The following is a 26841-nucleotide window of genomic DNA, read 5'->3' as shown; positions in this document are numbered from 1 at the left end:
TGATGAGAAGGAATAAAACTAGAGATTAGGGAAAGAGTGCCTGAGGAAGGACAAAATACTATTTTAGGGACTCCGGGATTTTCTTTTACATAGTTAAGTAATGAGAATATAATTTTCTTTTTCTTCCTGCTTCTCAAGTACTTGATTTTTTTTTTTTTATTTCAAGTTTGAACTGGCCCAATAAACTGATATTGCAAAGATTTTTGCATTGTTGTTATATCTGTTGATTCTATAGTCACACTCACATTCAGTTTACTGCCTAAACAAACTAAGCGCAGAAACTTTCTGTTGGACAAATGTTACAGTGACATATTTATAATCAAACTCAAATATTTCAAACACCCTGCAACAAAACTACAGCATTTCAGTAGAATTCAGTGCCAAAAAAAAAGAAAGTTTTTTTTTCCTGGAGTTCAGTGAAAGCCATCTGTCCTACCTGCATGAGGCTATCGATAACAACTTGGAATTACCTACACGCAGCCCAGCTGTATTTCTTAGGTAAGGTGGAGCTTTCAACTGATGACATGACTGTGCCACCTAGGAGATCTGCACTTTCCTGCGTACTGACTGACCCTCCTGCCAGGGTGTTTGCCTGTCCTAGAAGACTCCTGTATGTCACACTTTGGAAATCACATTATATCCAGCCAACAGTAATCCAAATTTTTATCATCAGCTTTCCTGCATGCCTTTTAAATGACAGAGAAAAATGTTTCACATGCTGTTGGGACAGTGTCATGGCCAGGCAGAATTCAAAACTGTATCATGCTGTCCTGGTTTCAGCTGGGACAGAGTTAACTTTCTTTTTAGTAGCTGGTACAGTGCTGTGTTTTGGATTTAGTGTGAGAATGATGTTGATAACACTCTGAGTTTTAGTTGTTGCTAAGTAGCGCTTATCTTAAGCCAAGGACTTTTCAGTTTCCCATGCTCTGCCAGCAAGCAGGTGTGCAAGAAGCTGGGAGGGAGCACAGCCGGGGCAGCTGACCTGAACTAGCCAAAGGGGTATTCCATACCATGGAATGTCATGCCCAGTATATAAACAGGGGGGAGCTGGCCGGGAGGCGCGGATCGCGGTTCGGGAACTAACTGAGCATCGGTCAGCGGGTGGTGAGCAATTGCATTGTGCATCACTGGTTTTTTTTCCTTCCCCCCCCTTCTTTTTGTTGCATCCCTTTTCATTACTATTATTATTATATTTCATTATTACTATTGTTAGTATTATATTTTACTTCAGTTATTAAACTGTTCCTATCTCAACCCACGAGTTTTACTTTTTTTTTCCTTTGCTTTCCTCCTCCTCATCCCACTGGGAGGGGGAGGGGGAAACGGCTGCGTGGTGCTGAGTTGCTGACTGGGGTTAAACCACGACACATGCTCTTTAAGTGCAATGAGTTGTACACACTGCTGTACCAGAAGGGTACTGAAATATGAAGTACCTGCAGCTGAGAGGAACAGCTGGCATGGCTTTGGTTTCCAAGCATTTACAGTTTTATTTCATAGTAATTACAGAAACTTCAAGCATGGAAGAGGTGAGTCATGGACATCTCACCTTCCCAGCCCTCCCCATCCTCTGTAATATACCTGCTCACTTGGCACCTGAGATACCATTAGCATTCCCAGAACTGCTCACTGCCTTGTAGTACCTGTGCAGGTTTTTATGTATGACAGCCAAGTGCCTGCAAGCCGTTTGCATGCCTACAGGGCTACGTGCCAAATCACTTGCTTGGGGTTGCTCCTACCCCACCGCCTTGCACTGTTCTCCCTCAACTTTACCTGCCCAGCAACACCCTGGGGCCCATCTAGGCAGCCCCAATTCCTCCTCCTGTGTCTCTGTGTCTTTCCATTTCTGGTTATTTGATCCATCAAATGAAGGAAGCTACGTACTTTAAAGACTGATTTTACTGTAAGCATTAACCCAAACCATGGACTTTGATGCACAGAGGTGGGAGAAGGAAGGAAGGAAAGCTGCTCACACACCATATTATTGAGGCCAGACCCTTACAAATGCACACAGGACAGAGGTGAGCTTAAAACCCTCCCCTTCAGACCGGCAGGGCATCCAGGAACGCCCGTAGAACAGGATAAATAATGTCTCCCTTCTCCAAAGCTCTTACTCAGGTATCCCATTTCATTGACGTTAAAAAGTTTCTGTCAGCACTTCAATACTATCATCAAAGGAAAAATTGATACAATGTAGTATATGGGTTACACATTAATGATTACCTAGAGATTTCGTGTGTGCTCAGACTATTCAAGTCTATGGGGAAAAATGACAGAATCCATCACTTTGGAGCAAACTTATTTTTGAGGGACTGTTTCCTTGCTCAAATCCCTCTATTTCTATTCATAACCTTTTCCAAGACACATTTAGATGTTCCCACCAGCAATGTCTTCACATTTCTTATTACAGCATGCCCAAATATTTCTTGCCAAAAATGCCAGAAGGCAGCCCTCTGGAATGACAGGGAAGGGGGCTAATTTTAGGAGGCACTGAGACACTTCCCTCGATCTATGCAATGAACCAACAGAAACCAAAATGGAAACCCACTTGGTTAATTTTTACACCACAGTTTTACATCACAGATGTGAATTACACATCATCTAACGCCTACCTGAAAGGGCAACCCTGCTCCTCCGCTTCCCACCATCAGTGTCGCTTGCAGTGCCACTCATCTACTCTACATCCAAGGCAGTTTAAAACTGATCGGGGGGGGTGGGAGGTACATGGAGGTTTCCTCCTTTCCTTGGTCCCTGAAGCAGCTCCCAGTGGCTTCGGACAAGAGCTAGTGTCAGCACAGAAGCAAGAGCACAAGTCCAGGTGCTTGAGAGAGAGGAAAAGGGAGGGCAAGGATCGAGACTGCCTTTTCAGGACGTGCTGGCCATTACATCTGCTTAGCTTTACCACGAAAGCCACCTTCAGAAAGGGGCAGGGGGGATAGGGGTAGCCAAAAGGAACCAACACCCTTGCCCCAGCACCTAGTCAGATGGTAAGAAACACCTATGAAATGATGGGAATAGGTAACAAAGCAGCTGCCCACCTTCTCATTGCCAAATGGATTTTGACAGTGATGAAAAGCCTGGAAGAGCTTTCTAGAAAAACAGACCAGAACAAAAATCCTCACCACTTCTTCTGCATGCTAATAAGAAACACATTATGATATATGTTTCTTTAAAGGAATGAACAGAATATAATGATTTATTAAGAGTTTTGATAATGCAGTGTTGTGAAGTAGAAATGGAAGAGTGAAGTTGGTGATGAAATTCTTACATAGTCAACAGAGAGGGGTGATCACTTCATTTATATCATGAGAACAGCTTCACTCCTGAGAGGCCAAGTTGGTTTAAGGGCTTATTTTTTAGCTGGTGCAACAAAAATGGGGAATGAGAATATCTGCCTTTGAAAGAGAAAGTAGCACACTAGATTAACGGAAAATAGGGTAGCTTTTTGACCTAAAAAGTATTTAGGCTGGTTTTATTGGGATATTTTCATAATCTACTTTTCAGGTGGAGCTGTTCTCTTAAAGAGTTTGAAAATGTGTATATTGTCAAGTAAGGTAGCATTGCTATGAAGAGGGTGTCCTTGTAGTTAAATTAACACCCGGTGCATTGAATTCCAAGTTCACTACAGGACATAAAAGCATAGACAGCTTAAAAATTAGTATGTGCGTTAGATGATATGGATTATGAAAATATGTTCTGAGGAACAGTTCGTAGAAGTTTTTTGTGAGTTGATACTATCCTATTATCTTTGTTTTGTTGCAACAAAGATTCAAAGTATCAATATGACAAAAAACTACCAATCATTTACTCTGGAATAGCAACTCCCTGAGTACAGTAACAGGGTCTAAATTTTGCATCTCATTTCTACAGACACCAACATTTGCTTTTCTGTAGTAATATTTATGTGCTTAGTGTGACCGTTTACACTGGGAAAAATCTGACTAGGAAGTCACCAATTGTCTTTCTGATTTCACGAGAAACAGACCCATTCAATCATAACCTAACTGGACAATCAATAAAGGCCAGCTCAAGTGTCTGTAGATCTACAGCACAACTAATCCACAGTGCTCGATGTTCACTCATTAGCAATTAAGAATTAACCGTACCTTAAGATATGGGCTGCATACCTTATCCATACCACTGATCTGAGAGGCACAAGCTCTTGCACTCGAGTTTGTAGAAACGTTCCCTCAGAACAAATGGACAACATGATGGCAGACCACTGGGGAAGCTTGGCTTTGAAATCCAGTCTGCACTTCCACTGGGTGGGAGGATGGGGCAACACTGTTGTTAAATACTGTGCTCATCACCTAAAGAGTACCATCCTGTACAACCCTCCAGATCTGCCTGTTTATGTCGAGGCATCTGCCTATTTATGGCTAGGTTTCAGTAAAGGACAACATTGGTGACTGAAATCATGGAACACCCCCAATATGAGAAACAGCTCAGTAGGGTAGGGATGTTCATGTTGGAAAAGAGATGATCTAGGAGTAATATTGTGACAGTGCTCTACAAAAATCACACACCAGAGAGATGTTAGGATTCAATTAATCTTTGCCTTTTCAAATACAGCAAATATAGGTCATCAAGTGAAGCTAACAGAAGGCAGGATCAAAAATAAAGAAGAAAGGAATGGATCTTCATGCCGAAAAAGGTAGCAGTCTCATTGCCAAATGGTGCTGTGGGCAAATGAAGGCTACGCCTTACTAATCAGACAACCACCAGGCTCAATATCGTTGCTGAAGGAATGAGATCCTGAGAGGGTATCAGGTATCAGCTTATGCTTATTAAGCTCTTTCTCCTCCCGAGAAGTCCTCCTCTGGCCACTGCTTAAGAATCCTGATTTAGTTGGATCCTTGGTTTGAACAGTTGTGATTGTCCCTTGTTGTGCCCCTGTATTCTGTTAATCTCCCTCTATTTAAATACAGGAATTTTGATATTGAATGGCTAAACTGAAGACAGGGGTATCATATATGGGGCAAGATAAATGGTAATTTTTTACACGCTGCCCTAATTCAGGCAACTGAGCTGATTCCCACCTCATCACAGCTTTAATATCTGAAATAAAATATGGCTCTATAATAGTCAAATTAAAAGAAAAATTTCATTCTTTTTTGCTACCTTATTTTAACCTCTAAGTTATCTTATTTTTTGATGAGCAAACCTGAGAACGTACAGCTTCTTATGCTACTACTGCATGTTTTAATTCTTGAATATGATGCTAATCAACATCTCTTCAGGCTGAGCTAGCACACTGAAAGTTCAGTAACTAGCCTTGTGTATTCACGTAAGAAAGGCAAACAAAATCAACAACACTACAGAAATAATGAGAGAAATTACTACAGCAGAAATTGGACGGTACAGCTTTCCTCTCCAAATACAAGATCCACTGCTAATAATATAGTTCATAATAATATACACCATTATGGAGATTGCTACCTTCAAAGATTACACAAGTAAACTATGTTATTTATTAAATTCAGATTGCCTGTGCATACAGGCATTTTGTCTAAGACTCTGTTTGCTGGTTCTGCACGTTGAACCAAGCTGCTAAGAGCACATTACAATAGTACTTGGAGACAAAAATAAATCAGATGTCACCGTATTACCCGTTAAACAAATAGGAACAGTACCTTAAAGAAGCCCTTACATTTCACATAAATATTGGTAACAAAAGCATGTAACCATGGGGAAAAAACGTTGCATAATTTTATCAGCAAGCTCTCTTGGCCCCAGTACACAAAGCTAGTAGCACTTTTTCAGGAATTTTAAATACTGCTTTTCATGACGACAAGGAAAGTCATGACTCTTCCTGCCAGATCCCAAAATCCTGCCTCAAAGTTTTGATGTGTTCTTTGAAGGATTTTTGTTTGTTTGTTTTTAAATAACAGCAAGCACCAGGAAACCTCTCTCATGGGACTCGCTACCCTTCTGATAAATGTGGTTTCAGGGAAAAAAAACCAATTCTGTCAACTCAGTCAGAGGACTGGTGAAGTTGCCCCACTGAACTCTATTTAGGCTTCTACCTCTGGATCCAAATAATTACCTTGCCTGCTTTCAAGAAAGCCTCTGCCTGTTATTCACCCTCCTCCCCACCTTGCAATGGGAAAGGCAAGCTGGGTTTACAGAAACATTCAGAATAGGTGCACATAACTTTTTTCCAAGCATAACAAGCCACAACACAGTATTTTGACATTTTAAAAAATCCCCTAAACCTTCCCATTTTATTTAAAATAGTTTTTCCTTCCAAAATTCACTTGAGTTTTACTTTAACAAGTTAAATGGTTTGGCCACTGAACTGAGAAGTCAGCGATCAGCTAGATGTGTATCTCCAAGCTCTCCCCACCGACACGCTGGCACAGCCTCTTTTCCCAACTTCAGAGGCACATTCTCAGGGTGCAAATCCTTCTGCTTAGCACCCACATCGAGCCAGTGAAAATTCAGAGGCTAGGCAACTCTGAGCACAAAGCCAATTCTGGCTTTTTCTCCAGTCCTCAAATAATTCCTTTCTCAGGGCCACACAAGTGGAGGAAACCTATTTTATAGTTAACTTTGGTTACAGTCAAGAATATAGAGGTACCACAAACCAATCTCACACACAGATATTTTATACCTTCCTAAGTGCACAGGCTTAGAAATTGAAAACATAATAACTCCACATAAAAAAATCTTCCTTCTCCTTGGGAATGAAAGGGGCTAGATAGGCTGAGGTTGGGGTTGGGTTTTTTGTGGGGAAGGAGAGGGTGGGGGTGTGTGTGGAGGAAAACACTCAATAAAAGTTCAGAGGGTTAAGATTAAAAAATTGAATAATTCATCCAAATTCAGCAAATAGCTGCATTAAAAAACATTCACATTAGCATTTCCAAAATGACATGTTTTGACTTTTCAGCTTAGTTGCCTGTGGGGCACTAGATAATAACATGGGGCATTCAGAGCGTAGTTCAGGATTGTGTCTATAGAGAAGTGGCTTATTCAGTCTCTCAGCATAAGGACGTTCCACATCCATTCCTCTTGTCTGACTGAAGTGGAGCAAGGATTTGAGCAGAGAATTCCCATTGCCCAGGACAGCGCCTTAACCTACAGGTTCAGGGATTCTCAGAAGAGTCTCTACATCCCTCCTTTTGAAGCTTTACCATTTTCTGCAACACATTCATTAAGTCATATGTCTACCTAGAAGGTTAGCAAGAAAACATGGTTTTTAGTTGTGGCTCCAATTAGTGCAGCAGTATTTTTATCTGTGGTGGTAGTATTTTGTGAATAGAGGCATCCAGCTTATCTCATTCGCCTTAAGATACTAAAGAATTAAGAAATAAAATGGCAAATAAAGTCCAAGCTGATAAATATAAAGCAGTGGATGTGAGGGGAGGAATCCCTTATGGATCAGTATAATCAGAAAGGAATAATATCTCTGTGGGGAATTTCATGACCGTATCACCTCAATTCAGACAAAAAGCCAGATAAAATATCAGTGATCATTAGGAACAGAACACAAAAGAAAGCATAGTATCTTGCACTACTGTGTAAACTCACACTGTTCTCTCATCTAAAATAAAAGATATAGATCTGGTCTTCCTATCTCCTGCTGGATGGGCTAGAAGACAAGACACAGAAAAGGCCAAAGAGAAGTTATCAAAGACCTAAGAGATGTGGAGATATTAAATAAGTCTGGATTACTCAACATGAAAGAATGATGACTGAAGGAATACATGCTAGATGTTTATGAAATTACATGCGGCATGAAAAAGGTTAATATGGAATGACTTTTGCTATTTCTTGCAATGGAAAAAGATGGTGCATAACAATTTTTAACGAAGAGTAGCTTGCAGCTTCAGAGGGAAGTACTTTCTTCTCTAACTTAACTGTGGGAATTCCTTGCTGCAGGATGATGGGCAAAAACACAAGTTCAAAAATTATTTGACAACAAGGTTCATCAAGGATATTACACACAAATATGTTGATATAGTCTCTGGCCTGATAAATCTAAGCTGTAGATTGCTAGATGCTACGATGATGTATGAAGGGAGCATATCACTGTGTGTCTGTCCCATTCACATCTTCCCCTAAGCTTATATATTAAACTAAGTAGATTTTTGGCCCAGTAGCAGTGTTTTCTCAAGTTGCTATCACATTCTCCAGAGGAAAAAAACCCAGCAGTGGTCAAGTTACTGATTGAATGTTGGACAAAGAGACAAACACAGGCTTCAGTCCATTCTAGGTGAGTGCCCTCTGCATAAAACTATAAATGCTCCAGCTCACCTCTTCTTTCAGGGTGTGAATGGTGCATGGCTGCATGGCCACATTTCCTTCCCATTTTATTATAAACCATCAAGTGTCTTTTTTTCTGATGCTTGAATAGAAAGCTCTTTGTTTTAAAAGAAAAGCTACTTTGCAGAGCTAAAGCAGTATAAGCTAACCAACTGAAAAAAAAGATTAATTTTCTGTTGATTCACATCCCTGAATGGTTAACATAATACAGCTATAGTAAGAAGAGCATAATTATGTTGTACCTGCAACTAAGTCATCCCACGTACATAATATCTTACAAAAAAAACTTTCTCCCATCCCATCATCCCTTTAATGTGTTGCGGAAAATAAACAGTGAAGCTAAACAAAGTAAGCAAGTCAAATAGCTTGTTTGAACTCCTTTAACTCTTCCTCTCACTGCAGGCCAATCCATGAGTATTACTGGGGCTTACAATTGTTAAATACCTTAAAAGAAGATAAAATTACCACTTGTCTACACAGCCTCTCCTGCCAAGGCAAAATGTTTTGCCCTGCTGTCTGCCTTTGTTTCACAGTCAGCATAAACAGTTCCCCCACTGGTAAGTATTCTAACCCTGTGGTGTTTATACTTTCCTTGGCCTGAATTATTTATCATTTCTTTCTCTACAACACTTAAAAGAAAAAACAGGTAATGGAAGGGGGCCAGTAACATTGTTGAAGCTCAAAGTACCCTTTGAAAACACGAAAGCGACCTAGGTATTTTCCCTTTGATATGTTGTCTAATTTTTCTCAAGTTATTTAATAAAGTGTTTCTGTTCATGCCCTGTGTCATTTATACCATATATTAACTGAATATAAAAAAATCCCCACCCACCTGTAATTCCACCTAAGTCTCTTTAGTGGCACTTTCCTCATCCAGGTTCATAATCCTTTGCTCTTCAGTATACTACTTTTGCCGTTGTATTGCCTTCTCTCTTCTTCTCTGAATTATGAACACCTTAACAGGGCTCTCTGGTTGCCTCCCTCCTTTTAAATGTCTTGTTGAGCAACTTGAATTACTTCTGATATCGCAACCAGACACTTTTTCTTCAGCAGAAGAATATTTTTAATTCAGCCTCAACAAAACATTTGACGAGTGCATTTTTTCCCCACTTCTTTTCTTTAAGGGTTTATTGTGGGTGAAAATTTCAAATACACTTTATAGCAGTGAAATGATGTGTACATAGCTATCTTATTACTCATTGACTACTACTGGTACAACAACTACACAGATATGTTTGCTTTTCCACACTTTAATTATACTTACACAAATCATACTAGCTTACTTCATTAGGATATTGTGGAACAGCCACTCCAGGTGCTATTGTATTTATGTATTTAAGTGTCCTGATTAGCATTCTGAACTTGAATTGAATTGGACATTCAGTTTAAGAGAGACATTTTACTTACTTTCCTTAGCCTTTCTTTTCCTTTTTATGTACTTTTTTTTTTGGTAGATTCCTGCCTCTTCTATACCAAGTCCAACTGTTCTTTTTCTTAACAATCCGAAGATGAGGTTTACTGCGGGTTTTTCTATTCCAGGCTATTACATTAAGGCCCATCATTCTGGTATCTGGTTATCTCCTCTACTATGACAAGATAATGTGGGCTTGAGGGAACATACTAGTACCTCCTGTCAGCCCTCTTCTGTTATATCAACTCCTCTTGTATGTTCATACAAGGAAGCTGCTACAGGAAAAAAAAAAAACAAACCACAAGACAATGGTGTTTATCTCAGGAACCATTCCACACCACGTTGCCCGGTAGGCACAAAGATTTTTGTAGCATAGTTAGGATGCGGTTTCACATTATAGCTAAGCCAACCTAAGATGACCACATCGTCATGGGGAGTGAACTACCACCTCTTCCCTGGTCTTTCCATCTTTTCCAGACCAGTGGTTCTACTGTTAGAAAACTATCTTGACATAAAAATACCCACTTCTTTCTACAGTGTCTGTTTTTTGTTAGTTTAGCTCCCCAGTCAGCTCACTGCAGAGAGGGACAAGTATGGTTCTGGTGGAAAAGAAGCAGGAATAGCATGTCGCAGGGAGTGGGAGAGGGAAAAGAGAAGTAGGACCATGCCTTTTGGCGCACCTGCTGTAACATCAGACACTGATGCATGTATACAGCCCTTGCCCATGCCTACATACGTATTTCAGGAAGGGTCCAACAAGTAAACAAATGAATAATCAGTGTATGAACCTGTTCATGAGGCATAGAAGCAGTCAAAAACAAAACATGCAAAAAATTCCTTCACAGATTAGGAAGCTTCATTAATTATGGCAGTACGGAGATGCATCTTTCAGAAATCAGGTTGAAACCAGACCAAACAGTGACTGATAGGCTTCAGCTCTTTACTGAGTGCAAGTCCCTCTGGAAGGCCTCCTCTGTACCCCAACGCTGTGAGTCAACACAGGATTCTTGCCATCAAAGGATCGCTTCAATGATTCCCTCTCAATCGCTTAATATTCCAGAATCCTGTGAAATTTTTAATCCCCCACAGGAATCCTGTGAGCTCTGCTAAGCAGGTGATAAATCCCAGTAAATTTCAATAAGGAAACCTCAGGTGCCAAACCCCTGAAAGTCAGCAGAGCTGGAAGTGCAGGAAGCGCAAGGACACTGAACTGACACCCACAGGAAACAGACTGTAGGTACCTGGTCCATTAATTTCTGTTAATTGCCTGAGAGCTCAACTTAGTTTCATTTGCTTCCACTTGGCATCTGCTTAGTCAGTTGGCCAGAAGGCTGTCGTCTCACTGAAATATAGTTCGTCTTAATTATCAGAAGTCCTAATGGTGCAAATGTCTTAGGGGACAGTCTCCTTAATAAGGTGACAGTTTGCACGTACCATGTACTATTTGGCACACACTAAACCCCCTCCCTCCCTTTTTTAATGTAAGCAATAGCAGCTGTACAAAATATTCAGCTTCAAAGCAAGAACATTCTCCTCCTTTCATTACACATTTTTAACAAATTCTTTGTTCCAGCCTGGAAGCACTGACGTACCATTAAATTCCTATTTTGGGGTTCACTTTGTTTTTACATAAAGGGCAATAAAATTTGGTCAAAACAAAACATGAATTAAACCACTCTTATCCATCTGCAACTCCAGCAAGTTGCTTGGTGAACTTCTTGAAACAGCCACTTGGTTTGGCCTGAATAAAAAGCCAACCTGTGCTCTCTCAATCAATTCTTTAACCTTTTATATTATTCAAAGAATAGGCTAAAGCTGCTCCTGGAACAACTGGAAGTGAAACAGGAGGATCACTTTGTTTCTAATTGTGAAAATGTCACTGATAACGAGGGTAATTTGGATGGAAAAGAAGTGTCACTGGGGCACAATTCTTTCTGTTGCAAAGTCCACATACTTAGAGGTCAAGTATTGGAAGTGTTCCCAGGAAAAATAAAACTCATGAAATATTTCTTTAGGCAGCCATGTTGAATGAAAAATGCAAGAGGAAGGTCAAACAGATTCCTGAAACGGCATTAAGAAATAGCTGAAGTTAAAGAACTTAAGCAGTAAAAACTAAAAATGAAAAGGTGGAGGCAGGTTCTCATATAAAACAAAGACAAATCTCAGGAAAGAAGAGAAGTCTGTAAGCCTAAACTCAAAATATATCTTAAACATGTCTGCAGCCAGCCAGAAACTTGGCATAGTCCAATCTTTTTCTTGAAGTGTCCAATTATATTGCCTTTACAAAACCTTTTGGAAAAGGAGTTACTCTTTCTAGTGAAATAGACTTTTTAACCACCTTTCAATTACCTCATTGTCATTTATTGGCACATTCAACCTGACAGCATTTTCTCTGCTCCACTGATAAAAGTAGCAACCAGCAGGTAGGGCACAAAAGATGGCAGAGTTAAATCACATTGCAGAAAGTCCAGAGGGTCTATTGGTGCAAAAATGAAGAAATAGAGAGAGAAGGCAGTGGCAAAAGTGAGGACTGCAGCATGCCATGGTTGTGAGAACTAGTAGAGAAGGGTATTAATGGCAACCTGTCTGTGAGCGTGCAACACATCACTTTGTTAACTTGCTGAAGGACAGCCAACGCAAGGAGTTAAGAAGCATGAGAAAACTGGTGAGACAAGTCCCTTCCCTGCAGAACCAGAGAGGAGAGGTGCATACTCTTGATGCTGCATTAATGTGATGCCAACCAAAAATTAGTAGCAAAGCTGATTCAGTTATACTTTCTTGGGTGGGAGCATAGGCCAAATGGCCTGGTTTGAGAGGATGACAAAGTGGGACTTTGTGGGCAGCAGTCAATGAGTCGACAGTCATCACAGGAGTAAGGCTTGAGTCCCTTGCTTCAAATAACAGGCTAAAGCTGCTCCTGGAACAATGGGAAGGAAAGTATCTTTGCAGAAATACTGATAGCAAGTTTACAGCAAGGTTTTTTTCCTCACAGTTGTCTACTCTAAGAGCTTTTTGGAACACATGCCATGTTTCACCTAAGTAAAAGCAAAATGGAGAAAAACCTCACAGACAAGGACTCTGGCTTATCCACTATCAAAATGCTGAGCTCTGTTGATTTCATCCAAGCTGCTTTAACTTGTTCAAGAGCAGGAGTTGTTGCTTCAGTCATTATTATAATTGGAAAAATTGTGCTGGCTTCCCTCACGCTTTTGTCTTCAGACACCGCAGAGATCAGAAGTTGGTTTGAGGGCATAGGAGGGTGATCTGCAGAGATGCTGCTTTTCTTCTCCCTATATTCTGAACTCATGCCTTTCCCCTTGCCCTGGGGCAGGGGTGGACTAGACTAGAAAGGGACAAAAAGACACAGAAATACCAGAGGATGTTTCTGGCAGGCTTTCAAGAGGAAAACTCTAAACTGTAAGATGACCCAAGCCTTCAACTACAGGAACACGAGAGATCTCTCCTCCTCTTCAGTCCACTAAGGTGACCAAGTGCTATGCTGCATACGTCCAAAGGAAGAACTGTGCCACAAACCCACATATTAAAAACAAAACAAAACAAAACCAACCCCACCCTACAACTGTACCTTGGAAGTGTCTGGCTACCAACATGAAGCAGTGCTTCATACACTGCCAGACAGCTGCTCCTTTCTATACCAAATAAAGAGAAGGGGAAAATATTCCCATGGCTGGTGATGCAACCCATAGATCACAAACTTGATCACACTCAGTATATCTTGTTTTCTCTAGGACATGCAAGTGATCCAGTCCAAGAGAAGTGGAAAGTCAAAGAATAAATCATTAGTCAAGACATTTCCAACTGCTGTCAACGCATTTCAGAGTGAAGTTCAAAGCAAGCATTAAAAATCATGAGACTAAAATCTCAATTTTTAAGCCAAAGAAAAGTATTTGGTTTACTCCTATCTCCTTTCAAAAGCAGTAGCCTTTACATCTCCAGTTGTTAAAAAACACAAATTATGTTACCGTGAGGATGTCAATGTAAGAATAAAACTGAGATTTTCACATAAACTGTGAACTGCAACTTGAAGTTAAAAAAAAAAACAAAGATTTTTATTTTTTTAGATTTAATCCTTAGTAGATAGTGAAATAGATCAGATAATCAATATAATACACTAATCTTGATTTTCTCAGGAAATGAGTAATCTAGTCTATAGACAGCTTTACAAAAAACATGTATGGCATTGACTTTTTGTAGTATTCTTTCTTGTGTCCACAAACAGGTACAGTTCCATATGGCTTATGGGATCTACCACAAAACAGACACAAGGAGCAAAAAGCTAATATAAATACTCAAAAATTTGAATAAAACATTCCACTAGGTTACAGAAATTATCTTATAAGATGCTTGGCAATTTCAAATAAAGCTTAAATTCAGTTAAGTTATAATCCATTTATTTGGGGAAAAATCTAAACAAAAACTCTAAGTTGAGCGAAGTATTTTTACTGTTATTTATTTATTCAAATTAAGTAATTCACACAAAGTTAGGACTACCATTCTTAATAATACTAGAACTCCTCATCAGATGTCGACCCTACTTTATAGCCTCGAACCCACACCATGCAATGTCTAAGCCTTTCAGATCATATTGGTTAAGAACATATTTTGTACTTAAATCCTCGTTTCTTGGAGGATAAAGGTAATGCATGTAAGCTGACTGTTGAGAGATTTTTTCCCTATCATCCTCCTTTCTTGGAGGATAAAGGTAATGCATGTAAGCTGACTGTTGAGAGATTTTTCCCTATCATCCCTGCTAATAATTTTTATTAGGCTGTAAGGTTTCTAATATAAGTCAATTCTAGGCAATTTTTGATTCCTAAGAAGGTAGTCTCACTTTTTTCTAACGCTGTTCACTGAGGTTTCTCTCTGTTTAGTCCACAAGCTCATGAGTGGAAATTTTCTCTTTCATTTACTAGTAAAGAATCTAGAAAGTGAAAAATTGCACTTATTACCCTGTATAGAAAATCAGCTGGCATGGTAAATTCAAAATGTTTGGCAGTACAAGATATGCTACAAGTTTTAAAAGTTAAATGGCTAAGAAAAAGGGACACAGAATAACTACATGAAATGTTACAGATGAGGTCGTGGACACAAAACAGTTTAAAAAAAAAAAATAAATAAAAATCACAGTTTAGGGAAGAGCTGAAAATTCAAACTTCGGTCCCAACACAACAATGTAATCCTCTTCGAGGAGACAGGGCACAAACTCTGTCATTAGCAACATGCACATACCTGGGGAACAGGGGAGAGAAACACATTCATTTTCCTTATAACACTCCTTAAATCTTCTCCAAGACATGCCTGTTTTCAGTTCCATATCAGTCTCAATGACAAGCTCTCTAGCAAACCAGCACATCCAAATTCAACACTGCATCTCAGCAGGAAGAAATTTTCCTTTCTGCACGTAGCTAAGCTTCCCTCTTCTTCAGGAGAGGCAGATATGTTTCTCACCATTTTCTATGTAATTCTGCAAATATACTGTCTTCCAGCAGTTAACACTGCAGGATAATCCTGCAATATGAATTATTAAACAGACAAATATTTAAAACTCTTTAGGAAAGAAAAAAAACTTCTATCCAAACTATTCCGAGTAAACTTTTTGTAATTTCTTTAAAATTATCTTCAAATAACTCCCCAACCAAAATGATTAAAGGTCACTAGTACATTGCAAAGCATATTTTAATGAGATAAATTCCATTATAATTGCAACAACTATTCCAGCCACAATTTAGACATAGAATCCAATTATCCATTTCATTTTCATTTACACCTCATGGGCTAGATCATTTATCATGTTTCATGATAATGATCAGAAGGCACATGGAAAGTGATTTCTGGAGGTAACAAATTACCTACCATATTAGCATAGCTTACAAGATCCTGTCAACAAGTACTATGCATAAATATGAGGTAATTAAATTTACAATGTGCAGGAGTGTTTGATACGCTACTTGCTTTTCTAGCAGCTGCCAAAAAATCTGGGTTACTAAATTCAACATACCAGTTTAGTTGCTTAAGTACAGTAATTTAGCTCTTCATAACACATCAGGAATCATTATGCCACTAGAACACCAACAGGTAGACAGCATGCAGTGGGCTCAAGATCTGGAGATGAATCTCTCATCATCTGGTATTATTGCTTCTTGCCACCGAACCATCCATCATGTCTCCAAGACAGCTTGGAATGATAGCGCTGGACCCTCACATTACTGCTCCTTGAACTCTGTCTCATCCATCTTTCGCATCATTCCCCATTTGCAGCTAAGTATCATCTCCCTGCTGCAAAACTCAGTGTGAACCTGTAATGCCTTTAACCTTCAGTGCCACTCTAATAGTAATTGATTTCTTTTCATCGCAGAGACAGTACTCAGTAAGACTATGTACGGCTGCCAAAGCTGGGAGATGGCCAGGACAGCACTACAATGCAAGCATCTTATGCCTTTAGGAATATGACCCATTTCCAAGGAAATATTCCTATATTTCCATAGCTAGCTATTTTATAATGCCTGTATATTTATCAATATATAAAATTGGTATAGGAATATATATGCAGTTTGCGTTCCTGCAGTTCATCTATAATTTAATAGCAAGATTCACTCAAATGCAGTTGAAAATTAATGTCAGGAGTGGCTTCACATTGTATTTTTGTTAAGTGATTCAGTATTAGAACACTATCAGATTTTTAAATACATACTAAAGCACACAGGTGCACCTGCATTCAAAAAGGAACTTAGATTAACTCTACATTGATCATGGCAAGACTTCACTAGCATGATGACTTGTGTACCATAAACCACCCAAGACTAAGCGTTTTAATTCAGCTTCATCTGAATGCTGTTATAAAAGTTTAATAAATCAAAATGATCAAAATGCCCCCAGTGGCAGGTTGGGATTCAGTTTCCAATTCAAATTCCCTTTAATATATGGCTTCTCTGACATACTGCATTTTCTGCCATCTATGTTGAATTCCAAATGCACTCCTTTTCATCATTACCATGCATCTACTCATCGGCACACTTTTTAACAACCCTGCACAATACACAGAGATGTCAAAACCTAGAGGGGTTTTCCCCTCCCCCAAACTGGAAAATGATGGCAGGTAAGGGAACTTTGTATACCCTTAAGTAAATATTTTCTTAACCTCCCCTCTAACGTCAATGGCATTTAAACTGAGACAGCTCATCCTGAGCTGCAGTATTCAAACGAAACATTTGATTTAAATAAGTGTAGAGACAGATCAGATACTGGAAGGGAAATTATCCAAGTAAAATACGGCACTGATGTGGTGGGGCAGTCTGGAGACATCTCTAATTAAGATGAGAAAAATCATGTTACTGCAAATGATCTTCATGTCATCGCACTTGGATAAAACACAGTTATAACAAACAAAGAAACCCCCTTATTTCCTCCCTGAAGTGACACCTGCCAAGAGCTTTTTCCTCGCCTCTTTCTTGCCTTTGCACTGCCTCCCATCAAGTCTAAAGGCAAACAGGGATCCCACTATTCAGAGTGATTATATTTTAATTTCCCAAATGCTTTATTTGCTGTTTGGATTCACCTATGTACTTTCCCAATAAAGAGGCACATGAGAAAATGACAGAGGTATAGGACAACACCTAAACGGCGAGACCAGGCTCACGCAATCAATCATTAATGCCACATGTGTGGTATCACCAGCAACACAATTTTGAACTGGGCTGAGTGAAGCCACATCATATCTTGGCTTTGCTGGATTAGGCAGAGCAGGTGACACCCAGCTTATGCTGCCTATAAGGGGGCTGATAATACCTGGTCTGCCACAGAAGGAGAAGACCCCAGAGGAACGTTACCTAAAGCCGGCACTAAGCCTGCTGGCACAGAGCTAACTCCTCTGCAACTGTGAGCCGCCAAGGCCAAGTTCATCCCAGGTCACTACTTCCCATTATAGGCTTCCACTGATTTTGATTGACTCTACAGCTGTATTTATTTTACTGCCAAATCACAGCGAGGTCTCCACAAGACCTGACAAGAACAAGTAGCAGCCCATTGCCTGGCAAGCAAAGGAGGGCCCTCCTACCCGCTCTGGGCTCCTGACCCTTGGACCACCTCTGGTGAGCTGATTGCACTCCCCAGTAAGGCAGAGATATCCCAGTCAGGCTGAGAGGGAGCAGCTCGATGCCTGTTTTGTTTGTTGAACCAGCCACGGAAACGACCCAGCTCTAGAGCCAAGAGAAGGAGGAGAGGGATTGTGTGTGGCTAGGGGCATGGGAGAGGACCAAGGAGAGGACAAAGCCTCCCTCCCGGCCAACAGCTGCCCTTTCACCCTCACTTTACCTGAACACTAAACACAGCAATCCCTTAAAGCCCTGCCCAGGCCCAGCCCTCCCCGGCTCTGCACTGCTCCCTCTTGGGCCAGCACAGGCATTCCTCCTCCACTTGGCAAGAGGGATTGGGATTACAAACCTAACTTCAAAAGTTCTTTTTCTGGGTTAATCTTGGTGGAGAAAAAAAAACAAATGCTTTATGAACTGATGGGATTTCCCTAACACTGCGCTAGCAAGTGGTGTGGGACAACAGGAGCAGACCTGCAGTGCCGAGGACCCGGCAACCCTTCTATGTCCGTTTCAAGTAGTTTTGCCTGGGATGAGCTTTAGTCATTACTGAATGCCTACTGGCAGCTGGAAAGCATTACGTGCCTACCTTTTGGTTCACTTCCCTCTGAAAGAAGGGTAGTTCCCTTGTTCTGACGGGAACCGAGGGCCAGGAAGTGGGGACAATCCGGACATTTGCTTTGAAAGCACATTCCTGTCTGAATGTGTATGTACATGGTCGAATACGACCGTCAGAAAACCAGTCAGGCCTGCTACATGTTCGTTCCTGGACATAAAATAGTGTTGCACCTAATGGCACACCTAATAATTAGGAAAGATACATGAAAAATTATTTGTAGTTCTAAAAGTGATCAGACACCTAGAAATGTATCAGCTTCAGACAGATAAAAGCAATGCTCAGAAAGAAATAAAAATAGCCACGTAAACATCGATCTGGCTAATTACCAGCATCCCCAGCCTTCCTCCTCCTCTTTTTTTCCTTTATCCTGCTGGTTTCCACCCAGAGCCTGTGGAAAGAGAGTTCTCATGATTTCCAATGAGAAATGAGTGGAAGAGAGAGAAGATAACAGGACTTCCACTGGGTTTGCTATCCCATGTGCTCTCATACGCATGGGATGAAGCCTTGCAGGAAACGTAACAGGAACTGCTGGCAGCTTGGACTCATGAACCAAAGTGCCACACAGCATCAGCATCCACCACGGATGTCAGGAAAAAGTATACACCAGGCAATGAAAACCATAAATAGACAATGTCCCTTGCACCGAATTAGTTAATTAGTTAACCGTGAATCTGTTTTGGTTCCTTCATGGTTATTTTTTAATAGGTGATTTTTAAGTTAACTATGATGATTATACAAAGATATTTAGCAGTTATGCAAAACTCTACAGGGGTTATAAACCTATACTTTGACACAAGAGGTTATACGTTATCCATTCCTACCTGTGAGTGATAACAGGATTCAGTTTGATTGGTTCAGAGGGGATCTAATAAAAATAAAGATTGAGAAAAACCACCTCATATCAGCTCAATCACATTGCATGGTCACTTCTTTGATGTAGCCATTAATCTTGTATTTTGTTAGTATCAGATAAACTCTTTTGACAGGCTCTGTGGCTTCACATGTAGAGGAAACAGCATACTTTCAAGAAGAAACAAGTTAAGACGAGCAGTATTCTCCCTCTGCCTCTGTACTTTGCCCCTCTGCTCTACACTCACACGTCCTCCCCCTGAATGAGAAACTAAGGCATAACACTAACGTCCAAGCTGAGAGGGTATTGCCCCTTACTTAAAAGATGCCTGAAGCACAGACTCCTGGGAAGGTAAAATCCTATGCCATCAAGGGACACCTCTACATCTGCTCTTCTCTGATACTCTGCCCCAAATACCAGCTACTGAGCCCGGACACAGGCAGGACATGGGGCTACAAGACTTTGGTTTTTCCTCTGATCCAGATCAGTCACCTTAAAGTTCAGGGACTACAGTAAGAAGATGCGAACCAGTGCTGAAAAGGCTGGCTTTTGCCTAATGAGAGTATTAATTTAGACTATATCAAGTAGTACAAAACTCATGTCTTATAAGATAAAAGCAAAACGTCTGCTTTACCTTACATGTTTCAGATCTTCCTGAAGAACAAATCACAGAACTACAATAAAGCAACAGTTCACATTAAAAAGACTTCAAGAGGATTATAAGGAGAAACACTCTCCACCCAAACTATGCCAACAGTGCAATGAAGCAATGCACACCAAACAGGAGAGTAATCTTTGTCAAAAATACAAAGTTCTACTTTTAGTGATAGTACCACACAAACTTTAAAAAAATCATATACACATGAAAAGACTTCGAAATGAAAGCACCTTGATTCTCCCTTAAAAAAAAGTAAACAGACTGATTGCTACAAAGCATTGTAGCATTTCACATTTAACATGTTCATTAATGATCTGGATGATGGGGCAGAGTGTACCCTCAGCAAGTGTGCTGATGACACCAAACTGGGAGGAGTGGCTGATAATGCCAGAGGGTCACGCTGCCATCCAGAGGGATCTCGACAGGCAGGAGAAATGGGTTGACAAGAGCCTCAAAGTTCAGCAAGGGTAAGTGCAAAGTCCTGCACCTGGGGAGGAACAACTCCAGACACCACCATATGCTGGGGGCCACCCAGCTGGAAAGCAGCTTGGCAGAAAAAGACCTGGGGGTCCTGGTGGACACCATGTTGAACATAAGCCAGCAATGTGCCCTTGTGACAAAAAAAAAAAAAAAAAAAAAAAAAAAAAAAAAAAAAAGGCTAATGGTATCCTGGGCTGCATGAGGTCAAAGTATGCCAGCAGGTCGAGGGAGGTGAGCCCTCTACCCAGCACTGGGGAGGCCACACCTGGAGTGCTGGGTCCAGTTCTGGGCTCCTCAGTACAAGAGAGACATGGACATACTGGAGAGAGTCCAGTGAAGGGACATCTAAAGATGATGAAGGGACTGGAGCATCTCTCCTATGAGGAAAGGCTGAGAGAGCTGGGACTGGTCAGCCTGGAGAAGAGAAGGCTCAGGGGGGATCTCACCACTGTGTATAAATATCTGAAGGGAGGGTGCAAAGAGGACGGAGCCAGGCTCTTCTCAGTGGTGCCCAGTGACAGGACCAGAGACAACGGGCACAAACTGAAATGCGGGAGGGTTGTCTGAACATCAGGAAATTATTTTTCACTGTGAGGGTGAACGAGCACTGGCACAGACTGCCCAGGGAGGTTGTGAAGTCTTGATCCTTGGGGTTATTCAGAAGCCATCTGGACACGGTCCTGGGTAACCGGCCCTAGGTGGTTCTGCTTGAGCAGGGGCATTGGATCAGATGACCTCCAGAGGTCACTTCCAACCTCAACCATTCTCTCATTCTGTCATTTCAAATGTAACCCTGCACAGTCAAGATTGCTCAACAAAGAACGACGGAATTGAGCCTATTCCAAAGACTCTGCATTTCTGTTACCTCCTGCAAATCTAAGTCTCTTTGGCTTCTTTTAAAAATCCAGTTAAAACTATTTTCTCCTGCTTCTCCAGGAAAAGCAACTTTCCCATGCTTTCTGAAGAAAATGAGCAATGCCTCTATTAATTACATAAACCAGAGACAAATGTTGCCTTAGCAAAGGAGACGAGCAGAGTTACTTGCACAGAAGAGTTGCCTGAGGAGAAAGCAAGGCTGCTACTCTTTCTGGTATGGCAGATGTATGAAGAGCTCAGGACTCCTATCTGGCTCAATTTATTAATTATGAACATACAGACTTACTGAGGTATTTTCCTATATTCTTGTTTCAGTCTTCTTATGTAAAGGAGACAGGATTTGACTTCAGGGTGACAGCCCTTCTTTACTGCTGTAGGAAACGGAGGATTGAAAATCGGAAGATTCCTGTGTTAAACCCGCTTAAAGAGGATAAGATCTTAATATGGTAGAGAAATTAAAACCAGAGGATGCCACAAAAAGATCAAGTTAATTGGATCCTGGACTCTCTGAAGGATGCTTACATCTAAATACACACCCAAAATATAACTTCTGTTTTATTAGTGAGGTTTAGAAAAACTTTACAAAATCATTTCATTATTTTTCCAACTGCTGCAAAGTCATTAAGACATTGTCATCTGCTTTTTCTACAGGGATAGAACCATGAGAAAATTAGGCTTCAACTAATGGGAAAACTTGGAATATAAAGTAGTTTTGAAGGGGGGCTGAGGGTCCAAAAGAGTATCAGTATTAATATCTGTACTCCAGGAATGCACCTTATGAACCAAGCATAGCAGCCACATGGGTCTTCCGACTCACAACTAAAATGTCTGCCTACTCCTGTAGAAGTCTAGTGATGGTTCAAAGGGGCACTTATCTTGGTTAAGATAACGATGTAAAGCCCACAGATTTCAAGAACTTGGACTGTGGAATCTCTCTCCCCAGTTTCCCCTCTGCTCTGAAATTCAGTGAATTCAGAGAAACACACACCCAAAGACCCAGCTCAAGACTCTTCAAAGATATAGTCCAAAGCCCTATTACATATCACCACTGTCTCCTGGAGACTGATTTTCTGAACACATTCCAAAGTATCACTAATAACCAGATTTGTCTAGCATTTATGATGGTGGGTGATATGAACAGAGGTGCAAAAAAATAAAATCTACTATTCATCAGACAGAGAACTTAATAGAGAATAGAGATATGGGCCATTTTGCAAAATGGGTACAAAAAGAGTTAGCCTATTTGCAAGCAGGCAGTATATATTCAGACTACCTGATGCATTTATTTCTATCTGCCACCTAGTGCTCTCCTTGGCATATTTTTAAGTCTGCTATTAAACTGAACAAATAAACCAGGTGGCAAAATTGAGGACACAAATCTGGAGCAAGTCCAGAAATTTCACTTTTTTTCCAGACAAAACAAGTACTAGTGAAATGTGGAAAGTGAATTTCGGTCCACAACTCAAATGGAAACACTTCAGAGTTTTCTTCTAAGAGAAAAAAAATAATGCTCCTATGAGAAGTACTTGCCAGGGGCAAAGTCCATCTTCACAGTGTTCTGGCGTCACCGGGGACCAGCCACATTGCTCGTTTTCCTATATAAAATCCCTAAAGGGATTTCAGACAAGAAAGGCAGAAATATCCCTGCCAGACTTACTTACCTAATAAGAACCGCTCCTGATGGCAAACTAAGTCCAGTAAGGGAAACAAAGACAACTATCATCACAAACCCTACCAAAACTTGAACCTAATGACTTAAGAGCAGAGACTGCTTGCCATGTCAAAGCAAATACAAGAAACAAAATAGCCTTTTTCATATTAATAAACTCAAACAAACAGGTCAGTTTACCAGAACTTGTGATTTCTGGAAGAACAGTCAGAAGACAGTAGAGGAAAACATGTGGAGGAAAACTGTCTTTCTTTTCTATTGCTAACTTGGATTTACCAGGGACATGAAGACACCTCACTATAAATCAAGGTGTAGGCCTCCCCTTGCTTTGACCCCACCACAGAAGAGCTGTTTGGGTTGGGTGAAGAAATGTTAAAAACTACATTCACCTAGTAAAAACATTAAAAATTGTTATAATTTATGACTCAAATAAAACTTATTTTATTGTACTAAAAAAAGTACACTGCAGCCAAAGAAAATGGTGATTTTATTCATGGTCCCTGCAGGACTGCCTGAGTGTAAGACATTCCAAACAGGGACAAACTAAATTTGGATTATTTTACAAAGTTTTGCTAACAAACCAGATCAGAACGCAACATCAGCTTCATCTCCTCCTGACAGCCACTTTTAACATGCCAGGTCAACCAAGAAGTTGATCACAACTGCCGTGATGAAAACTACCTCGTTTCTTGATGCACAAGATCACTTTTCTGATAAATATTGCCAACTTCAGACAAATATTCCAGTAGTTTTTTAAGAGCTCTGAACAACGACACAGTACAAGAACTGATTACAGGGCAAAGTTCTTTACTGACTGAAGATCAGTACATTTGGTGCTATAACTTGGAAAGTCTACACAATTGTATATATCAAGTATACACATGAGCTTGGGCACAGGTGATGTCTGGGCACTTAATTTCTACAATTCCATATTAAGAAGCAAAAGGAGCAGAAAGACTTTGAAAGCATGATACACTTGTTCTCAAAATCAAGTAAGAAACAAGTAAAAAGAAAGAAACTATCAGTGTTGTAATGTTCACTCTTACTTACATATCACAGCTACCGTTCCTCCCAGCATCTCCCTCAAGTGCCAGTGCAGACAACCCTGAAGACTTCAAGAAATTACCTTCCCAGAAATTGCCAATTTACCAGCCACCAAGGGAAAATAGAAATAGATGATTAATCAGATGGACCTGTTCAGGAGGATAAGTCAACTAACAGTAATGACAGCACCAAGCTTCCTGTAAAAGGAAGGGGAAAGGGAGAGCTCCTTCTACACATATCCAAGAATGACAGCAATGGCATAGAAACCATGTAAAAAAATCAATACAACACAGCCACTGAGCTGGGAGCTGAAGACCAGCTCTAAGCAAAGGTGAGACATTAAAGCATTGACTGGAACTACTTTTGGTAAAATGTCATAATTGAATTACAAATCCTATCCTAGTCTGATTTTTCATCAAAAAATTAATCAGAGTAATTGAGTTATCCTTTTCAGGGTCTTTAAATGTATACCATCCCTCCCAGGTAACTACATTTGTAATAAAGTTCAGAGCTCCACTGAAAGTAATTCTTCTGTTATAGCTCAAAATGAAGTAATGATGCTTCAACGTGATGTACATTATATAACCGGAAATTTTCATTACCAAGACTGACTTATGGACTGCCGATCAGAAAAGTATCAGATGCCTCTACACCTATATTATGGTACCACATTTCTGTACAGATGTGGAATATGTAAGGATCTCAGCCATGTACCTAAACGCCCAGGTTTTGAGTTACTGGGCAACAACTCCTGTTCCTCATCCCTCGCTCTCTAATAACCAGTGTTGTCAATAAAGTTTGGCTTCTACAAACTGAAGACCTTATCATTACTCAAAATGATCTGGAAGCAATACTAAAGCCATGACAAAGTAAATTGTGTTTCATCATTTTTTCCCCTCCTCTGGCTGTAAGAACACACAGATCAATACTCTTCAGCATGAGAATTCTGCAGCGAAATTTTCATTTGTTACAAACAGCAACAAAAGGGCCCCAAGCATGCCCTGTCACTTCCAGTTTAGAAGGAAACGCACTAATAAACTCTTCCCCGTGGGTCATCTTTGACAATGGGCAATACTATGCCAGCTCTTATTAAAGGCAATTCGTATCAGTGGCCCAAAAATTTCCTTTAAAATTATCATCTTTTGTATCCATGTAGCAGGATGTCAGCTTTAAAGTGCCACTGAGATATAGGACCTGTCATTATGGTTAATTTTCAGTACAGTTTTAACACCAGGGTAGCTGATCCCTAAGGGTATGCTTTTTTGGCTAACAAGATTTATTTAGTGGTTATCCAGACAAACAAGAAAATATATTACTGTATATTGCTTTTCAAATATAACAGCAAGCAATAAATCGTACTATAAAACATAAATCTTTGTTCTCTACCATGATGTCAAATAGATGAGAATGTTTTTAGAAGATTAATCTTTTCTTTTTTTTTTTTTTTAATTTTTTTTATATATATGTGCGCATGGGTGTATATACACACACACGCATATATATATATATTTAAAAAATAAAGAGTTAAAATTCTTGGGCTGCCAATCCAAAAAGCACACAAAAAAGTAAAATGAACCTTAAAATATAAAACCTATATAGATGTTGTATATATAACTAGATATCAAGTTTATGTTTCAAGCCATAAAGATGGTAGTCTCTATCAAATGACCTAAGCTTCTCAGCAGGACAATATGCTGCATTTAAAAAGAGAGTACTATGACGTTTGATATTGTTACCTTATTTTTTGAGAGAAATAGTGCTTTAAACACCATTTTATTGCTCTATTATACTAGGAAAAAATAGAAAACTTCATTTATTGGATAAATACATTGATTTGCCCTGCTTTTCTAACAACAAAACAAAAAGTCTGTTTTCATGCTGTAACAGGGCTAATTTCATTTTATTAGGATGAAGACCATCTTGCACTTTGCTAGACAAAAGGTATGTCTAACAGAATAAAAAAAAGCTGTTAACATACTGTCTAAATCCTCATATGGTCAGCAAAGCCCATTTTTATTGATGTTATATAGAAGGCATAAAACCTAGTTGACCTCAATCAACTGGTCTCCCAGGGAAAAGACCTCTGCCAGCAAATGCCAGATACCAAATATCTTAGAGCATTTCCTATGCTACTTTTATTTCTACAAGCTGAGGACGAACTTGCTTTCCCTGTCCCAGCACCAGACAGTGGCTGACTCCCAGATGTCGACTGACCAAACAGCCCATTGCTGGACCACCGAGTCAAGCGAGAGCCCATTGTGCGCCTGACCCCTGCACTTACCCGGCCAAAACAGCCCCTGCACCAGGCGGCAGCACCACAGACAGATTTTGTACTCCACCTCTTTTTCCCAGTTAAAAAACATTTAGCCTCACCACAACTAAGAGCTAAATGGGCAATTTTGCAGGTGGCACAATTAGGCAAGGAGAGGCTTAATAGCTCATCCCAGGCCAAACAGCAAGTGACTTTTGGAAGTGAAAACTGAACTCCTATAATCAGCCGTATCCTTTGCCAGTCAAAATTAAATACTTCCAGAACATAAAATGCATAAATAAAAAAATCACCGACCCAACAGTGCCACACACAAACTATGGTTGTACCCCAGCAGGCTTCTGAATGAATTGCAACAACAACAAAAAAAAAGTATTTCAAGTGGAAAAAGCAAGTTTTTCTTTTTCTTCCTCCTACCGCAGAGGTCGGAAATCATCACAGAACATCTCCATAATGCTCTCAGTCCTTGGGTAGGTGAAAGTTTACAACTATTTTTATATACCTGTCTCCCAGGTAACAGAACAATGTATTATTTGCCGTACTACCAGTCTGCTCAAAGCAACAGATTTTAAAAGGGAATGTTAACTAAGTACAG

General features: G+C 40.1%; 1 protein-coding gene across 3 annotated transcripts in view; it reads right to left on the bottom strand.

Annotated features, from left to right (window-relative positions):
* The window catches only part of PTPRK (protein tyrosine phosphatase receptor type K), a 416967-nt gene that overhangs the window by 180434 nt on the left and 209692 nt on the right, over positions 1-26841 (bottom strand). The window lies entirely within an intron of this gene.

This window comes from Gymnogyps californianus, chromosome 3 (assembly GCF_018139145.2).
Source record: "Gymnogyps californianus isolate 813 chromosome 3, ASM1813914v2, whole genome shotgun sequence".
Lineage (NCBI taxonomy): Eukaryota > Metazoa > Chordata > Aves > Accipitriformes > Cathartidae > Gymnogyps > Gymnogyps californianus.
Note: the sequence above shows the minus strand (reverse complement) of the source record. Positions and strands in the feature narration are given on the sequence as shown.